Source organism: Pseudophryne corroboree, chromosome 3, assembly GCF_028390025.1.
Source record: "Pseudophryne corroboree isolate aPseCor3 chromosome 3, aPseCor3.hap2, whole genome shotgun sequence".
NCBI classification, from domain to species: domain Eukaryota; kingdom Metazoa; phylum Chordata; class Amphibia; order Anura; family Myobatrachidae; genus Pseudophryne; species Pseudophryne corroboree.
The window spans coordinates 144973993-144993205 of NC_086446.1; the positions used below are offsets into that span (position 1 = coordinate 144973993).

Genomic DNA, 19213 nt, shown 5'->3' on the forward strand with positions numbered 1-19213 from the left:
GGAATCTCTCCTCCCGATAAACATTCTGGAATTGCGGGCAGTGTTCAATTCATTGATACTGGCCCTGCCTCTAGTACAGAACAGTCCTGTTCAAGTACAATCGGACAACGCCACCACGGTAGTGTACACAAATCATCAAGTCGGCACTCGAAACTGCATGGCAAAGCTGGAAGTATAAAAAAATCCTCAGTTGGGTAGAACGTCATCTGCCAGCAATATCGGCAGTGTTCATTCCCGGAGTCCTCAACTGGGAAGCGGATTTCCTCAGTCGTCAGGACGTTCACGCTGGAGAGTGGAGAGGCTGCAGCAGAAATATCTGCACTGGTGTCAGTAGGTGACTGAGGCAGGGATGACTGGGAGATAGTGGGTGACTGAAGCATGTATGAGTGGGATATAGTGGGTGACTGAAGCCGGGGTGACTGGGAGATAGTGGGTGACTGATGCAGGGGTGACAGTGATAGTGGGTGACTTAGGCAGGGGTGACAGGGAGATAGTGGGTTACTGAGGGAGGGGTGATAGGAAGGGGTTGGGTAAGTATGGGAAGAAAGTGGGTGACAGGGATAATAAATGAATAAGGCAGGGATGATAGGGAGATAGTGGATGACTGTGGCAGGGGTGACAGGGACAGTAAGAGACTGAGGCAGGGTTGACAGGGATAGTGGGTGACTGAAGCAGGGGTGATAGAGTGACAGTGGGTGACTGAGGCAGGGGTGACAGGGATAGTGGGTGACTGAGTCAGGGGTCGCAGGTATAGTGGTTGACTGAGGCAGCGGTGACTGGGAGATAGTGGGTAACTGAGGCAGGGGTGACAGGGAAAGTGTGCGACTCAGGCAGGGGTGATAGGGAGATAGTGGGCAGCATATCTCTGCCTCACTGCAGCAGCACATTCCTGCTTCACTGACAGCAGCACATCCCTGCAACGTTGACAGCAACACATCCCTGCAACATTGACGGCAGCACATCCCTGCCTCATTGACGGCAGCACATCCCTGCCTCACTTATAGCAGCACATCCCTGCCTCGCTGACAGCAGCACATCACTGCCTTGCTGACAGCAGCACATCACTGCTTCACTGACAGCAGCACATCACTGCTTCACTGACAGCAGAACATCCCTGCCTCACTGGCAGCAGCACATCCCTGCTTTACTGACAGCTGTATATAGGGCCTAATTAAGACCTGATCCCTGCTGTGCATATTCACACAACAGGAGATCAGGTCTGAAGTGCGTGTGTGCTGGTGCCACAGTGCACCGGCACATGCCAGAGATGCGATCAGCATCTCTGCCCAGTGAGCACCTCTGCCTGATTGACAGGTAGAGGCGGTCACTGGGCAGGAGGAGTCGGGCCAGCGGCGTTGTGCCGCCATTGGGGGCACAGTCAGGACAACGCAGACATGACCGGACCGTATGGGGGCGGGGCCGTGACGGCTATGTGACCCGGACAGCAACGGGCCTTATTTACTAAAATCTCAGATAAATTTTATGGCATTTATGTGCAGTCTAGTTTGCACAGTTGATAGAGTGTTGATCTTGCACTATCAATGTAAGCCTCACATAGGTTTGATACACATGTAAGTTTGTTTTTATTTTACTACATTGTGGTTTGTGGCTCTATACCATGTAATGCATGTCTTTTAACAGTAGTCAAGTCTTCCAATGTGCTTGTTAGTGAAACCCAATACATAGCTTTATTTTATTTTGTTTCTTCAAATATTACATAGTAACATAGTAACATAGTATCTGAGGTTGAAAAAAGACAATTGTCCATCGAGTTCAACCTATTTGTGGTGTCCTATGCATGATGATTTTACTAAAATTTCTGACTGATGCTGCTATCAGCCATTGCATTTTATCCCTATTTATAGTAACTGTAATGCACCATACCCCTGGATATCCTTATCCAATAGGAATTTATCTAACCCATTCTTAAAGGTGTTGACAGATTCCGCCATTACAACTCCCTCGGGCAGGGAATTCCAAACACGTATTGTCCTTACCGTGAAAAAGCCTTTACGCTGTATTGTGCGGAATCTCCTCTCCTCTAACCTGAGCGAGTGTCCACGAGTCCTCTGTGTTGATCTAACCAGAAACAGGTCCCGCGCAAGCTCTGTGTATTGTCCCCTTATATATTTGTAGATGTTGATCATATCCCCTCTTAGTCTCCGCTTTTCCAATGTAAACATGCCTAGTCTTTCAAGCCTTTCCTTGTATTCCATCATCTCCATGCCCTTAATTAGTTTGGTCGCCCTCCTCTGTACCTTTTCAAGCTCCAGGATATCCTTTTTGTAGTACGGTGCCCAGAACTGTACACAGTATTCAAGGTGTGGCCTCACTAGTGATTTATATAACGGGAGTATAATACTCTCGTCCCTAGCATCAATACCCCGTTTTATGCATGCTAATATCTTATTAGCCTTCTTTGCTGCAGTCCTACTTTGGGTACTACTGCTTAGCTTGCTATCTATGAGGACACCTAAGTACTTTTCCAGTACAGAATCCCCTAATTTTACCCCATTTAGTAGGTAGGCATATGTCTTATAACTTTTTTTTTCAATATATAAACATTTTTATTATAAGATTTTCAATGACACAAGTACATCCAAGTTGCAGATTATGGATTGTGAAGGACAAATCAACCATATAAACAATTTAAGCAATTTAAATTGCATGCAGGTAGTAGAATATCAAACTCCTTGGATGAAAGTTGGTCGTAATAAACTAGGATAGAAAAGAATAAAGTAGAAAATAAGATTTTAAACCTACCGGTAAATCTTTTTCTCGTAGTCCGTAGAGGATGCTGGGGACTCCGTAAGGACCATGGGGATAGACGGGCTCCGCAGGAGACATGGGCACTTTAAGAAAGACTTTAGTTCTGGGTGTGCACTGGCTCCTCCCTCTATGCCCCTCTATGCCACAGTTAGAGAAACTGTGCCCAGAGGAGACTGACAGTATGAGGAAAGGATTTTGTTAATCCAGGGCAAGATTCATACCAGCCACACCAATCACACCGTATAACTTGTGATAAACTACCCAGTTATGAGTACGAAAAAACAACATACTGTAGCATCAGTGCAGGACCGATGCAACTCTAACATAACCCTTATTGAAGCAATAACTATATACAAGTATTGCAGAAGTAGTCCGCACTTGGGACGGTCGCCCAGCATCCTCTACGGACTACGAGAAAAAGATTTACCGGTAGGTTTAAAATCTTATTTTCTCTAACATCCTAGAGGATGCTGGGGACTCCGTAAGGACCATGGGGATTATACCAAAGCTCCAAAACGGGCGGGAGAGTGCGGATGACTCTGCAGCACCGATTGAGCAAACATGAGTTCCTCCTCAGCCAGGGTATCAAACTTATAGTATTTTGAAAAGGTGTTTGAACCTGACCAAGTAGCAGCTCGGCACAGCTGTAGTGCCGAGACCCCTCGGGCAGCCGCCCAAGAAGAGCCCACTTTCCTCGTGGAATGGGCCTAGACCGATTTCGGTAACTGCAATCCAGCCATAGAATGCGCTTGCTGAATCGTGTTACAAATCCAGCGAGCAATAGCCTGCTTTGAAGCAGGGGCACCAATCTTGTTGGTTGCATACAGGACAAACAGCGCTTCAGTTTTCCTGACTCTAGCCGTCCTGGCCACGTAAATTTTCAAAGCCCTGACCACATCAAGTAACTCGGAATCCTCCAAGTCACGCATAGCCAAAGGCACCACAATAGGTTGGTTCATATGAAAAGATGAGACCACTTTTGGTAGGAATTGAGGACGGGTCCGCAATTCCGCTCTATCCACATGGTACACCAAATATAGGCTTTTATGTGACAAAGCCGCTAATTCCGACACTCGCCTAGCCGAAGCCAAGGCTAATAACATGACCACCTTCCATGTGAGATATTTTAACTCCACCGTTTTAAGTGGTTCAAACCAGTGTGATTTTAGAAAACTTAACACCACGTTAAGGTCCCAAGGTGCCACCGGAGGCACAAAAGGAGGCTGAATATGCAGCACTCCTTTTACAAAAGTCTGAACTTCTGGAAGAGAAACCAATTCTTTTTGAAAGAAAATGGATAAGGCCGAAATCTGGACCTTAATAGAGCCTAATTTTAGGTCCAAATTCACTCCAGTTTTTAGGAAGTGAAGGAAACGGCCCAGATGGAATTCTTCCGTAGGAGCATTCCTGGCCTCACACCAAGAAACATAATTTCGCCATATACGGTGTAATGTTTTGACGTTACATCCTTCCTAGCCTTTATCAGCGTAGGGATGACCTCAACCGGAATGCCTTTCACTGCTAGGATCCGGCATTCAACCGCCATGCCGTCAAACGCAGCCGCGGTAAGTCTTGGAACAAACAGGGCCCCTGATGCAACAGGTCCTGTCTTAGAGGAAGAGGCCACGGATCTTCTGTGAGCATTTCCTGCAGATCCGGATACCAGGTCCTCCGTGGCCAATCTGGAACAATGAGGATTGTTCTCACTCCTCTTTGTCTTATTATCCTTAACACCTTGGGTATGAGAGGAAGAGGAGGAAATACATAGACCGGCCGGAACACCCACGGTGTCACTAGGGTGTCTACAGCTACTGCCTGAGGGTCTCTTGACCTTGCGCAATACCTCTGTAGCTTTTTGTTGAGCCGGGACGCCATCATGTCTATCTGTGGCAGTTCCCACCGACTTGTAATCTGTGCAAAGACTTCCTGATGAAGTCCCCACTCTCCCGGATATAGGTCGTGTCTGCTGAGGAAGTCTGCTTCCCAGTTGTCCACTCCCAGAATGAACACTGCTGACAGTGCGCTTGCGTGATTCTCCACCCAGCGAAGAATTCTGGTGGCTTGTGCCATCGCCACTCTGCTCCTTGTGCCGCCTTGGCGGTTTACATGAGCCACTGCGGTGACGTTGTCTGACTGGATCAGAACCGGTTGGTCGCGAAGTAAGGTCTCCGCTTGACGTAGGGCATTGTATATGGCCCCTAGTTTCAGGATGTTGATGTGAAGACAAGTCTCTTGACTTGACCAAAGACCTTGGATATTTCTTCCCTGTGTGACTGCTCCCCAACCTTGGAGGCTTGCCTCTGTGGTCACCAGGATCCAGTCCTGAATGCCGAATCTGCGTCACTCGAGAAGGTGAGCACTCTGCAGCCACCACAGGAGTGATACCCTGACCCTGGGGGACAGGGTGATCAACCAATGCATCTGCAAATGTGACCCAGACCACTTGTCCAGTAGGTCCCATTGGAAAGTCCTCGCATGGAAATTGCCGAATGGAATGGCTTCGTATGATGCCACCATCTTTCCCAGGACTCGAGCGCAGTGATGCACTGACACAAGTTTTGGTTTCAATAGGTTCCTGACAAGAGTCATGAGTTCCTGGGCCTTTCCTATCGGGAGATAAACTCTCTTCTGGTCTGTGTCCAGAATCATGCCCAAGAAAGACAGACGAGTCGTAGAAACCAACTGCGACTTTGGGATATTGAAAATGCAGCCGTGTTGCTGTAACACTTTCAGTGAAAGTGATACGCTGTTCAGCAACTGCTCTCTTGATCTCGCTTTTATGAGATCGCTCAAGTACGGGATAATTGTGACACCTTGCTTACGCAGGAGAACCATCATTTCCGCCATTACCTTGGTGAAAATTCTCTGGGCCGTGGAGAGACCAAACAGCAACGTCTGAAATTGGCAATGACAGTCCTGTACCGCAAATCCGAGGTACGCCTGATGAGATGGATAAATGGGGACATGAAGGTATGCATCCTGTACACAAATGCGGACAACAGGTGTCAAGCCGTGTGTTGCCTTTGTCAAGCTGTAATAAGTAGGGGTAAGGACGTTAACCACCTCAGAACATCCTCCCTTATACGTCACCTGCAGCGCATTAATCATAAGTCAGTGACAAGTTCAAAAACTTTGGATGACAGCGGAAGCAGTCCACTGACCACTAAATCCCTTCCTCTTGTAACCAAGCTCCTGCAAACCACACCACCAACTCCCTCAGTGTCAATTTCCTCCTTAGACAGGAAAGCCAATAGTCCTGCAGGCCATGTCACTGGCAAGTCTGACGAGTCCTCTCCTGCCTGGGATTCCTCCGATGCATCCTTGAGTGTAACGCCTACTGCTGCTGGCGCTGCTGTTGTTGCTGCTGGGAGTCGATCGTCATCCCAGAGGGGAAGTCGGAAGACCACTTGTACTACTTCCAGTAGGCAATTGACTGTCCAACAGTCCTTTGCGAGGAAGATGAAATATCACAGCAGTCATCCTGCTGCAAAGCGGATAACTCAGGTCTTGTCAGCCTGGGTGGTGAGAAACGTGGTTCCGGTATCCATCGTTAATTCAGAGGCAACTAGAGACTTGATTGAGGTACTGTGTCCCCGGTACCAAATGCCATCTAGGTTCCATTTCTCTAGGCAGGCGATACCGAAAATGTACACAGACCTCAGAAAAAGAGTCACCAGTGTCCTAAAAAATGCAGTTGTACCCAAGGTCCACTAGTCCACATGTCCGTGGTTAAGTGGAGCAGGGCAGACTCAGGACTATATGACTGTGACAGCCCACTGGGTAGATGTATTGCCTCCCGCAGCAAGAACAGCAGCGGCGGCACCAGTAGCAGCATCTCGCAAATGCCAACTCGTTCCTAGGCAGACTACGCTTTGTATCACCGCTTTCCATAAGAGGCACACAGCTGACAACCTCTTACGGAAACTGAGGAACATCATCGCAGAATGGCTTACCCCAATTGGACTCTCCTGGGGATTTGTGACATCGGACAATGCCACCAATATTGTGCGTGCATTACATCTGGGCAAATTCCAGCACGTCCCATGTTTTGCACATACATTGAATTTGGTGGTGCAGAATTATTTAAAAAAACGACAGGGGCGTGCAAGAGATGCTGTCGGTGGCCCGAAGAATTGCGGGCCACTTTCTGCATTCAGCCACCGCGTGCCGAAGACTGGAGCACCACCAAACATTCCTGCACCTGCCCTGCCATCCTCTGAAGCAAGAGGTGGTAACGAGGTGGAATTCAACCCTCTATATGCTTCAGAGGATGGAGGAGCAGCAAAAGGCCATTCAAGCCTATACATCTACCCACGATATAGACAAAGGAGGGGGAATGCACCTGACTCAAGCGCAGTGGAGAATGATTTCAACGTTGTGTAAGGTTCTGCAACCCTTTGAACTTGCCACACGTGAAGTCAGTTCAGACACTGCCAGCCTGAGTCAGGTCATTCCCCTCATCAGGCTTTTGCAGAAGAAGCTGGAGACATTGAAGGAGGAGCTAAAACAGAGCGATTCCGCTAGGCATGTGGGACTTGTGGATGGAGCCCTTAATTCGCTTAACCAGGATTCAATCTGTTGAAATCAGAGCAATACATTTTGGCCACCGTGCTCGATCCTAGATTTAAAACCTACATTGTATCTCTCTTTCCGGCAGACACAAGTCTGCAGAGGTTCAAAGACCTGCTGGTGAGAAAATTGTCAAGTCAAGCGGAACGTGACCCGTCAACAGCTCCTCCTTCACATTCTCCCGCAACTGGGGGTGCAAGGAAAAGGCTAAGAATTCCGAGCCCACCCGCTGGCGGTGATGCAGGGCAGTTTGGAGTGAGTGCTGACATCTGGTCCGGACTGAAGGACCTGGCAACGATTACTGACATGTCGTCTACTGTCACTACATATGATTCTGTCACCTTTGAAAGAATGGTGGAGGATTATATGAGTGACCGCATCCAGGTAGGCACGTCAGACAGTCCGTATGTATACTGGCAGGAAAAAGAGGCAATTTGGAGGCCCTTGCACAAACTGGCTTTATTCTACCTAAGTTGCCCTCCCTCCAGTGTGTACTCCAAAAGAGTGTTTAGTGCAGCCGCTCACCTTGTCAGCAATCGGCGTACGAGGTTACTTCCAGAAAATGTGGAGAAGATGATGATCATCAAAATGAATTATAATCAATTCCTCCGTGGAGACATTTACCAGCAATTGCCTCCAGAAAGTACACAGGGATCTGAGATGGTGGATTCCAGTGGGGACGAATTAATAATATGTGAGGGGGGCGATGTACACAGTGAAAGGGGTGAGGAATCGTAGGATGATGAGGTGGACATCTTGCCTCTGTAGAGCCAGTTTGTGCAAGGAGAGATTGATTGCTTCTTTTTTGGTGGGGGCCCAAACCAACCAGTCATTTCAGTCAGCCGTGTGGCAGACCCTGTTGCTGAAATGATGGGTTCGTCAATGTTTTTCTTTTCAATCTAAGCCCCTGCAGTTTTCTGTAAGAATCTGCTTCGCTATGATGATCAACAAGTCACAAGGGCAAACACTCAGGGCTGGAGGCGTAGATCTTAGGACCAGCTGCTACAAGCATGGCAAAGGTGTCACTATCATTGGTGACACCCAGAGAGGCAGCGAGGGAGATTGTAATGCAGTGCGCGCAGATAAGCAGCGCAATGGTAAAAAGAGGCATGGTCTCATAGGTAGGGGTGTGGCCTGTTTTCCTGAATCTCCATTTTGTTGCTCCGGGTATCCCGGGGGTTGAGTGCTGCACCCGGGGACTAGTGTGTGAGTTTTGCTGGCTCCTGCACAGTGACAGAAACTGGGTGTTGCACGTAATGTTACAGTGAAACACCCATATTCTGTCACTGAAGAGGAGCTGGCACTTTGGTGTCACCCCCCTTGGCGGGTGACACTCGGGTGTGGGCCGCAACCCCGTTGTGATGCCACTGACCCATGGGAAGCTTTACGTGGCTTACCCATGTGTTAGTAGCCCCAAGCATCTTTTGTGTTAGTCCCTGAAGAAAAACTTCAAATATTTACAAATACATTTTGTAATCAATGGGCCTAATTCAGTAAGGATTGCAAATTCTGCTAAGTAACAGAATTTGCAATCCTTTGGTTCGCATGCTGGGGCCACCCAGCATGCCGCCTCCCTTCTTGACCACGCTGAAATTGCAGTCTCAGTGCAGTTCAGCGTGATCATAAAAAATGGGTTAGCCTCCTGTTGGTGCAGACTGTATGTGTGCGCAGGAAGCCGCCACCATTTTTGTGATCGCAGCTGTTGCATGTGATGTCATGCAGCAGCTCTGACCACGCCTCCTGTTTCTCCGTTGCCGACCCCATTTTGTAGCCCTGCCCATGCACCGCTCCATCTCCGACTTGGAAATGGATTGTTGCTGACCCCCCCCCGAGCACCAATTGACAGTCAGAAGCGATCGCATTATCTGCGGGGTGCCGCAGAAAATGCAGGCGCATGCGTATGCTCTTAGCAATTTTTGCAGTTGGATTGCTTATTGCGATTGCAATCCAACCTGAATCAGGCTCTATTACCTATCACAATGCACTGCGGGTAGTACAAAATGGGGTTAATATAAGAGAAAACCCCCCCAGAGCTGTGCTCCTTAACTGTCCCTGGTGGCTAGTGGAGCGGCTGCCCAGTAATCAGTGTCCACGCCAGTGCGCACATGGCCCACCCCCTACAGCCACGCTGGATCTCGGTATACTGTGGGCACAGAAGTCCCTTACCTCCCTTTCATCAGCGGCCTCGTGATCCCGGAGGGCGGTGTGTGTGTGACTGACCTTAGGAAGAAACCGGAGCCTCCACTGCAGTGACCCAGCAACCAGGGCACGGGAGTATACTGCGCCGCTGGGAGTGATGGAGCTGCAGTAAAGATGTCTATTAGACCTAACCTGCTGCAGCCCTTGTAGATTCTTATAAAAAAAGTTCTTCTTTTCTTGTCAAAATTAATAGCTAAGAATAGGCTGCCTGAGGCAGCCCCCTGTTAAGTGGCCTGCTACTGAAGGCACCAACTACAAACTGAGCTCCCTGTTCATGGAAGCGAGGTTATAGAGCAGGGGGCGCTGAGCATCTTGGGAACAGTCAAAAGCTTTGAGCCTGTTGGTGCCTCAGATAAAGATCCTACTCTACACCCCAATGTGAATCCTTGTGGAGTCCAGTGTACCCCACAGAAGAAATGAATGTGTCACACCCATTGGCAGCAACATTAGAATAGCTGCTGATGGGCACAATTGAGAAAGGAAGGGGGGAAAACATTTGAATCCAGCACATATATGTAATTTGAATATGTAATTTGTACCTTCCTACTTTAAAATGTAATGGATGAACCTCACCCTGTGAGAACTATCTTCATGATCAAGAGATCTCATACGCAAGAAAAGCATGTGTTGGGATAGGGCTGTGGAGGGCGGCTGCTCGAGCACACCCCCGTCAAGTTAAGGAGATTCAACTGAGGAAGCACAAGGGAACTCTTGTCTGGGGACAACAACTGCAGGGAGACCACATCTTTTCAGATGAAAATGAGAGGGCGGAAGGCTGCCTAATACTGAAGCACCCTCAAACATCAAACCATATGCAACAACTAGTACAAGCATTCCTGGGGAAAGGTCTGCAGCAGACGGATTTGCATACGGTGATGTCATCCAAGCAGTGGGCCAAAGTTGGCTGGAACCCTCATCTGCATATGAAAAAAGAAAAGGGGCGCTTGGATGACCCCTAGTTCGCATTGAACACCCCCCACCCTCCTTTGGTGTGGGGCTCATGTTGGCCATGCCCCAGCCCCTGAAGCATTCAAGCTGATTTCTTGCAGCAGCTGGGCACTGTAACAGCTCCAGAGCTGCTCTGTAAGGCAAATAAAAGGGTGTGGGCCCTGCAACACCACCTGTAGTTCGCATTGTGCGTTGGAAGGCACAAAGTAAGCAGACGGGAGAAGTCAGGATAGTGCGCAAGGGCATAGAAGGGAGGGGCTCAAGAAAAGAGAAGTGGAAACAGACAGCAAACTAGGCTGGAGAGAGACCTGAGACAATGAGATCTAAATTATACCAGAGCCAACCAGGGGAAAGCACAAATGCAGTCCCCCCCCCTACCACAAATTATGCAGTCGAGATTCCCACATTTGGGGAAATCACAGAGGTCAGCATACCCAGAATGCAATGAATGAACCTCACCCTGGGAAAACAATCTTCATGACCATGGTATCACCTAAGCAAAATAAGTATGATTTGAGAAAGGGCTGGGGAGGGCCGCTGCTCAGGCACACCTCCGTCAAGTAAAGGAGATTCAACTGAGGCAGCACAAGGGAACTCTCATCTGGGGACAACAACTGCAGGGAGAACACATTTTCAGACGAATGTGTGAGGGCAGAAGGCTGCCTAATACTGAAGCACCCCCCAAACAACAAACCAAATGCAACAACTAGTGCAAGCATTCCTGGGGGAAGGCCTGCAGCAGATGGATTCGCATATGGTGATGTCATCCAAGCAATGGGTATAGTTGGCTGCAACCCTCGTCTGCATATGAAAAGAGAAAATGGTCGCGCAGGGCATGGCGGCCTTTGTGGGGTTGCGCTTGGATGACCCCTAGATCGCTTTATACACCCCCATCAGTGTGGGGCTCATGTTGGCCATGCCCCAGCCCCTGAAGCATTCAAGCTGATTTCTTGCAGCAGCTGGACCCAGTAACAGCTCCAGAGTTGCTCTACAAGACAAGTAAAAGGGTGTGAGCCATGCAGCACCACCTGTAGTTTGCATACACACATATATAGGACAGCATCTCTTATATGCCCCAGGGGCAATAAAATAGTATCCTTATCTAGGGTATCCGTCCATGCCGCTACAGCACTACACATACACACCCAGGCCGACGCAATTGCCGGTCTGAGTAAGGTACCTGAATGTGTATAAATGGACTTCAGGGTAATCTCCTGTTTGCGGTCAGCAGACTCTTTGAGGGTAGCCGTATCCTGGGACGGGAGGGCTAACTTCTTGGATAAGCGTGTTAATGCTTTGTCCACCCAAGGGGAGGATTCCCATCGTAACCTATCCGTTGATGGGAAAGGATACGCCATAAGAATCCTTTTGGAAATCTGCAGGAGATTCCCAAGCTTTTTCACATAACTCGTTCAGCTCGTGTGAGGGGAAAAGGTTACCTCAGGCTTCTTTCCCTTGTACATATGTACCCTCTTGTCAGGGATAGGGGGCTCCTCTGTGATGTGCAAAACATCTTTTATTGCCATAATCATATATCAAATGTATTTTGCCAATTTTGGCTGTAACTTTGCATCATCGTAATCGACACTGGAGTCAGAATCCGTGTCGGTATCTGTGTCAACAATCTGGATAGTGGGCACTTATGAGACCCTGACAGTCCCTGCGACATAGGATCAGGCATGGGTTGAGACCCTGACTGTCCCAAAGCTTCAGCCTTGTCTAATCTTTTGTGCAATGAGTTTACACTAGCATTTAAAACATTCCACATATCCATCCAATCAGGTGTCGGCGGAGACACCACATTCATTTGCTCCCGCTCCTCTCTAATATAGCCTTCTTCCTCAGACATGTCGACACACGCGTACCGACACACCACACACACAGGGAATGCTTTTACTGAAGACATTTCCCCCACAAGGCCCTTTGGCAGAACTGGCCCTAATCAATATGATGCCCTAGGCAAAATTTTGCCTGGTGCCCCCTAGCACCACCGCTGGTTCCGCCTCTGACCTTGCACCTCTTTCCCAGCACCATCAACCCTCACCCATAACAGTACTTATTTTGGTGTTTGTACCCCCTATATTTTAAACAGGAACAGTTCGCACATTTGGCGCACAGTCCAAAAAGGGGTGTGTTTTTGCTGGCAATGGGCATGTCCACACAATAGTACCCCCAATTAAAATTCTGCCACACAGTACTGCAATTTTATTCACATTTGATCACGCGATAGTGTCCATAATTCACATTACATCCCACAGTAGTATCACTTTACCTTATAAACGTTACTTCTCACAGTAGTGCTCCTTATTCACATTACATCACACTGAATTGCTCCTTATTTACATTACACCACACCCTATTGCTCTTTATTCACATTAGACGACACAGTAAATGCCCTTTCTATACACAACGCTACATATTAGAGCACCTTATACACATAATGCCACACATTAGTAATGCATTTATACACATAATTCCACACAGTAATGCCCCTTACACATATGAGACACATCATTAATGTCCTTATAAACATAATGCGTCTTACACATTATGACAACCTTTATTAATGCCCTTTTACACATAATGGCCCTCATTCCGAGTTGTTAGCTCGCAAGCTGCTTTTAGCAGCATTGCACACGCTAAGCCGCCGCCTACTGGGAGTGAATCTTAGCTTATCAAAATTGCGAACGAAAGATTAGCAGAATTGCGAATAGACACTTCTTAGCAGTTTCTGAGTAGCTCCAGACTTACTCGACAACTGTGATCAGTTCAGTCAGTTTCGTTCCTGGTTTGACGTCACAAACACACCCAGCGTTCGCCCAGACACTCCCCCGTTTCTTCAGACACTCCCGCGTTTTACCCAGAAACGGCAGCGTTTTTTCACACACACCCATAAAACGGCCAGTTTCCGCCCAGAAACACCCACTTCCTGTCAATCACACTACGATCAGCAGAACAAAGAAAAAACCTCGTAATGCCGTGAGTAAAATACCTAACTGCATAGCAAATTTACTTTGCGCAGTCGCAGAGCGAACATTGCGCATGCGCAATTAGCGGAAAATCGCTGCGATGCGAAGAAAATTACAGAGCGAACAACTCGGAATGACCACCCTTGCGCATGCGCAATTAGCGGAAAATCGCTGCGATGCGAAGAAAATTACCGAGCGAACAACTCGGAATGACCACCAATGTCCCTTACACATATGCCGCACATTATTAATGCCCTTATACACATAATGACACACATAGTGCCCCTTACACATATGTTGCACATTATTAATGCATTTTTACATGACACACATAATGCTCCTTACTCATATTCCGAACACTACTGCACAATCAACCCACTCACATGCACACAGCACTCACACTGCCACTAACACTGTGACCTCTGCCTCTGCTTGGATACAGATGTGTCCTCATAAATCTTGCCTCAATGCTAACGTTGGGGCACCTTTTTTTTATTAAAATGCATCTTATTTGCATTGCTATGTTGTTAGGATGCACACGCAGCTTCTGCCGATTAAAATGATATGCAGCACGCCTATATACTGTGTGAGACTGTGGCTGTATCTGCATATGAAATGCTACACACAGAATATAGGCATGCCGCATATCATTTTAATCAGCAGAAGTTGCTGATGCCCCTAGGCATATCAAATGCCCTAGGCAATTGTCTAGTTTGCCTATGCCTATGGCCGGCTCTGCCCTTTGGAGAGACAGAGTATGCCAGCACATACCCCAGCGCTATATAACCCAGGAATAGCACAGTAACTTAATGTTTGCACAGTAGCGCTGCTGTATGTAATTTGCGCCAAATTATGTGCCCCCCCCCCCTCTCTTTTCAACCCTCTTGTCTACCGTGGTATAAGCAGGGGAGAGTCCGGGGAGCTTCCTCTCAGCGGTGCTGTGGAGAAAAAATGGCGCTGGTGAGTGCTGAGGGAGAAGCCCCGCCCCCTCGGCGGCGGGCTTCTGTCCCGCTTAAACTGTACAATTGGCAGGGGCTCATACATATATACAGTGCCCAGCTGTATATATATGTTATATTTCTGCCAAAAAGAGGTTTATATTGCAGCCCAGGGCGCCCCCCCTGCGCCCTGCACCCTTACAGTGACCGGAGTATGTGAGGTGTATGGGAGCAATGGCGCACAGCTGCAGTGCTGTGCGTTACCTCAATGAAGATCATGAAGTCCTCTGCCGCCTCTGAAGTCTTCTTTTCTTCTCATACTCACCCGGCTTCTATCTTCCGGCTCTGCGAGGGGGACGGCGGCGCGGCTCTGGGACGGACGGCGAGGGTGAGATCCTGCGTACCAATCCCTTTGGAGCTAATCCCTTTGGAGCTAATGGTGTCCAGTAGCTTAAGAAGCAGGACCTTGCAACTTGGAGAGTAGGGCTGCTTCTCTCCCCTCGATGCAGGGAGACTGTTGCCAGCAGTGCTCCCTGAAAATTAAAAACCTAACAAAATACTTTCTGTCAGAAAGCTCAGGAGAGCTCCTGAAAAGCACCCAGTCTCCACTGGGCACAGTATCAAACTGAGGTATGGAGGAGGGGCATAGAGGGAGGAGCCAGTGCACACCCAGAACTAAAGTCTTTCTTAAAGTGCCCATGTCTCCTGCGGAGCCGTCTATCCCCATGGTCCTTACGGAGTCCCCAGCATCCTCTAGGACGTTAGAGAAAATAGGATTTTAATACCTACCGGTAAATCCTTTTCTCTTAGTCCGTAGAGGATGCTGGGCACCCGTTCCAGTGCGTACTGTGTCTGCAGTTATTAAATGGCCCTTAACTCCAGAACATTTATGTGGAGACAACTTTCCCGACTTGACCATCTTCCTTGGACATTTTCCCCCTGTGTGACTGCTCCCCAGCCTCGGAGGGTTGCATCCATGGTCCCTAGGATCCAGTCCTGGATCCCGAACCTTCGCCCCTCTAGGAGGTGAGAACTGTGCAGCCACCAATGGAGTGAGATTCTGGTCTTGGAAGACAGGATTATCCTCCGGTGCGTGTGTAGGTGGTATCCGGACCACTTGTCCAACAGGTCCCACTGGAACACTCTGGCATGGAACCAGCCAAACTGAATGGGCTCGTAGGCCGCAACCATCTTACCCAGCAACCAAATGCATTGATGGATTAACACTCTTGCTGGTTTCAGAATTTGTTTGACCAGACTCTGGATCTCCAGAGCCTTTCCACTGGAAGAAAACCTCTTCTGTGTCCAGTATCACTCCCAAAAACAACAACCGCGTCATTGGGACCAACTGCGATTTTGGCAAGTTTAGGAGCCAACTATGTTGTTGAAGAACTGTCAGGGAGAGTGCAATGTTTTGCACTAACTGGTCCCTGGATTTCGCCTTTATCAAAAGATCATCCAAGTACGGGATAATTGTTACTCCTTGCTTGCGATCACCCTGGTGAAAATCCTCAGAGCCGTGGACAGACCAAACGGCAATGTCTGAAATTGGTAATGACAATACTGAATTGCAAACCTCAGGTAGCTTGATGCAGAGGCTAAATGGGAACATGTAAGTAGGCATCCTTTATGTCTACCAAAACCATGAAATCTCCTTCCTCCGGACTGGAGATCACTGCACTGAGAGATTCCATCTTGAAATTTAATTTCCTTAGGTAGAAATTGAGGGATTTCAGATTTCAGATTGGTCTGACCGAGCTGTCCGGCTTAGGGACCTCGAAGAGGCTTGAATAAAAACCTTCTCCCTGCCGACTAAAGCCGATTTGAACAATCGGTGAGGGGGAACGTCTTGAAACCCCAGTTTGTACCCTTGGGACACTATTTGTAAAACACACGAGTCCATGTCCGAATGAATCCAGAACTGACTGAAGAGTTTTAGACGTGCCCCCACTGGTGCGGGCTCCTGCAAGAGAGCCCCAGCGTCATGCGGTGGATTTGGCAGAAGCAGAGGATGATCTCTGCTCCTCCGATCTTGAAGAGGATGCAGACCTCTTCCCTCTTCTCCTTCCTCTACCTGCAAAGAAAGGGGAATCTTAACTTCTTGCATATCTATTGGGCCGAAATGACTGCATCAGATAATGATGCGTCTTCATCCGTTGGGAGGGAACATAGGGCAAGAAGGTTGACTTACCTGCGGGAGCTGCCGAGATCAAATTAACTAGGCAGTCACCAAACAACGCTTCACCTTCATAGGGAAGAGACTCCCTTTCTTCTTGGAGTCAGCATCAGCATTCTCTTGGTGAATCCACAATGCCCTCCTATCCGAGACTGCCATGAAATTGGCCCGTGAACTCAAGAGTCCTATATCCCTTGCAGTCTCACGTAAGTATGCTGCAGTGTCCTTGATATGATACAACGTAAGGAGTATCCCATCTCTCCAAGGTATCTATATCGGATGACAAGGTATTCGACCAATTCTTGAATACTACTACTCACCCATGCACATGTAATGGCAGGTCTAAGTAATGTACCCTTGGTTACATAACTAGAAATAATGTAGCTTCCTGCATACGATCCGCTGGATTTGTGACAGGGCCCCGTGCAGAACAGGGGGTGACTCCCACTTTATTCTGTCCGCGGCGGGAAATGAATAAACAACCAGAATCCTTTTGGGGATTTGAAACCATCTTGTCGAGCTGGCCCAGACTTTCTCAAACAGAGATGGAGGAACGTTACATCAGCTTTCATTATATATCTATATATACATACATATAGACCCCTTTGTCAGGAACAGCAGGGCCTTCAGTGATTTTAATATGTCCTTAATATCCACAATCATGTACTGAATGCTCCTTGCCAATATTGGATCTAATCAGGAAACATTATGGTCGACATAGGAATCAGTATCCGTGTCAGTATCAGTGTGTAGTAACTGGGCAAAATAACATTTTTGCGACCCCGCGGGGCCTGAGGGAAAAGAAACATAGCCATGAACATCACATCTATTCTCTACGTCTGTGTCTGGGACACAGATTTATCCAACCTTACTCTGATATTACTGAAACTTTTATCCAGTCAGTTATTGGTGGTGCCAACAGGGCCACCATCATATGTCTGCATTCCTAATATAGTTTCCTCTTGGAAAAAACATTCAGCCACCGACATGTTGACACACATGTACCAAGTACCCACAGACACATCGGCTTATGGGGGACAGACCGTCAGTAAATCTGTCAGAGGGACACAGAGGATTTTTCAGCTCACAATCCAGCGCCAAAAGTACACAGTCTGGGAAATAATAAACTCTATAGTGATAGACTTGTAATGCTCTAAAGATGTTCTGGTGAGGTGAGGACCGGCAATTGCGTCGACCTGGGTGTGTAGTGCTGTAGCGGCATGGACAAATGCCTTATCTGAGGGGATGGATAGCCTAGACAAGGATACTATTTTATTGACCCTGGGGCATATAAGAGATGCTGTCCTATATATGTGTGTATGCAAACTACCGGTGGTACTGCAGGGCCCACACCCTTTTACTTGTCTTGTAGATCAGCTCTGAAGCTGTTACAGTGCCCAGCTGCTGCAAGAAATCAGCTAGAATGCTTCAGGGGCTTGGGCATGTCCAACATGAGCCCCACACCGAAGGAGGGTGGGGGTGTTTAATGCAAACTTGGGGTTATCCAAGCGCCGCAAAAGACCACCATGCCCCACATGCCCCTTTTCTCTTTTCATATACAGATGAGGGTTCCAGCCAACTTTGGCCCACTGCTTGGATGACATCACCGAATGCAAATCCGTCTGCTGCAGACCTTCCCCCAGGAATGCTTGCAATAGTTGTTGCATATGGTTTAATGTCTGAGGGTGCTTCAGTATTAGGCAGCCTTCCGCCCTCCCATGTTCATCTGAAAAGATGTGGTCTCCCTGCAGTTGTTGTCCCCAGACGAGAGTTCCCTTGTGTTCCTCAGTTAAATCTCCTTAACTTGACGAGGGTGTGCCCGAGCAGCCGCCCTCCCCAGCCCTTTCCCAACACATACTTATCTTGCATATGAGATCTCTTGATCATGAAGATAGTTCTCACAGGTTGAGGTTCATCCTGGCCCCGCTCCCCGCTGGAGAGCGCTGATGGGGACAGCAGCGGGGCTTCAGCAGCAGGGTGAGTATGTGTGGCCAGAGACCTCCCTTCCCATGTGCAGGCCTGCAGAGTGTGCCGCGCAGGATGGGGCATGTGACACTCTCCCTCCCTGGGGCTCTTCCAGATGTAGCTCCTCAGCAGTATTTTTCCCGGGCTGCGCGGCGCTCTCCCCGACTGGCATCCGCCCTGGAACACTGCCTTCCTCAACGCAACATCAGCAGGGGGCCCGGGCCTCATCACCATCCCAGGTCTTTCTCATGTATGTATCATGTATGTGTGTGTGATATATGTATGAATCATATATGTTTGTGATATATATATATATATATATATGTATCTATCTATCTATCTATCTATCTATCTATCTATCTATCTATCTATCTATTTATCTATCTATCGTATGTGTGTGTATATATGTATCTATCATGTATGTATGTATGTATGTATCTATCTTGTATGTATGTGTTCTATCTATCTATCTATCTATCTATCTATCTATCGTGTGTGTGATATATGTATGTATCTATCATGTATGTGTTATATGTATGTATCACACCTTCCTCTATACATATACATACATACATACATACATACATACATACATACACACACCTATATCTGTACGTACACTGATATACACACACCAACATCTATACATAAACACGCTGACCCCTAAACGTACACCAACG

General features: G+C 48.0%; 1 non-coding gene across 1 annotated transcript; it reads right to left on the reverse strand.

The window, feature by feature from the left end:
* Positions 1–10829: 10829 nt before the first annotated feature.
* On the reverse strand, positions 10830–10995 carry LOC134898910 (U1 spliceosomal RNA). The gene has a single exon (XR_010172600.1). It is a non-coding gene; the product is annotated as a U1 spliceosomal RNA (small nuclear RNA).
* Between the last annotated feature and the right edge of the window lie 8218 nt (positions 10996–19213).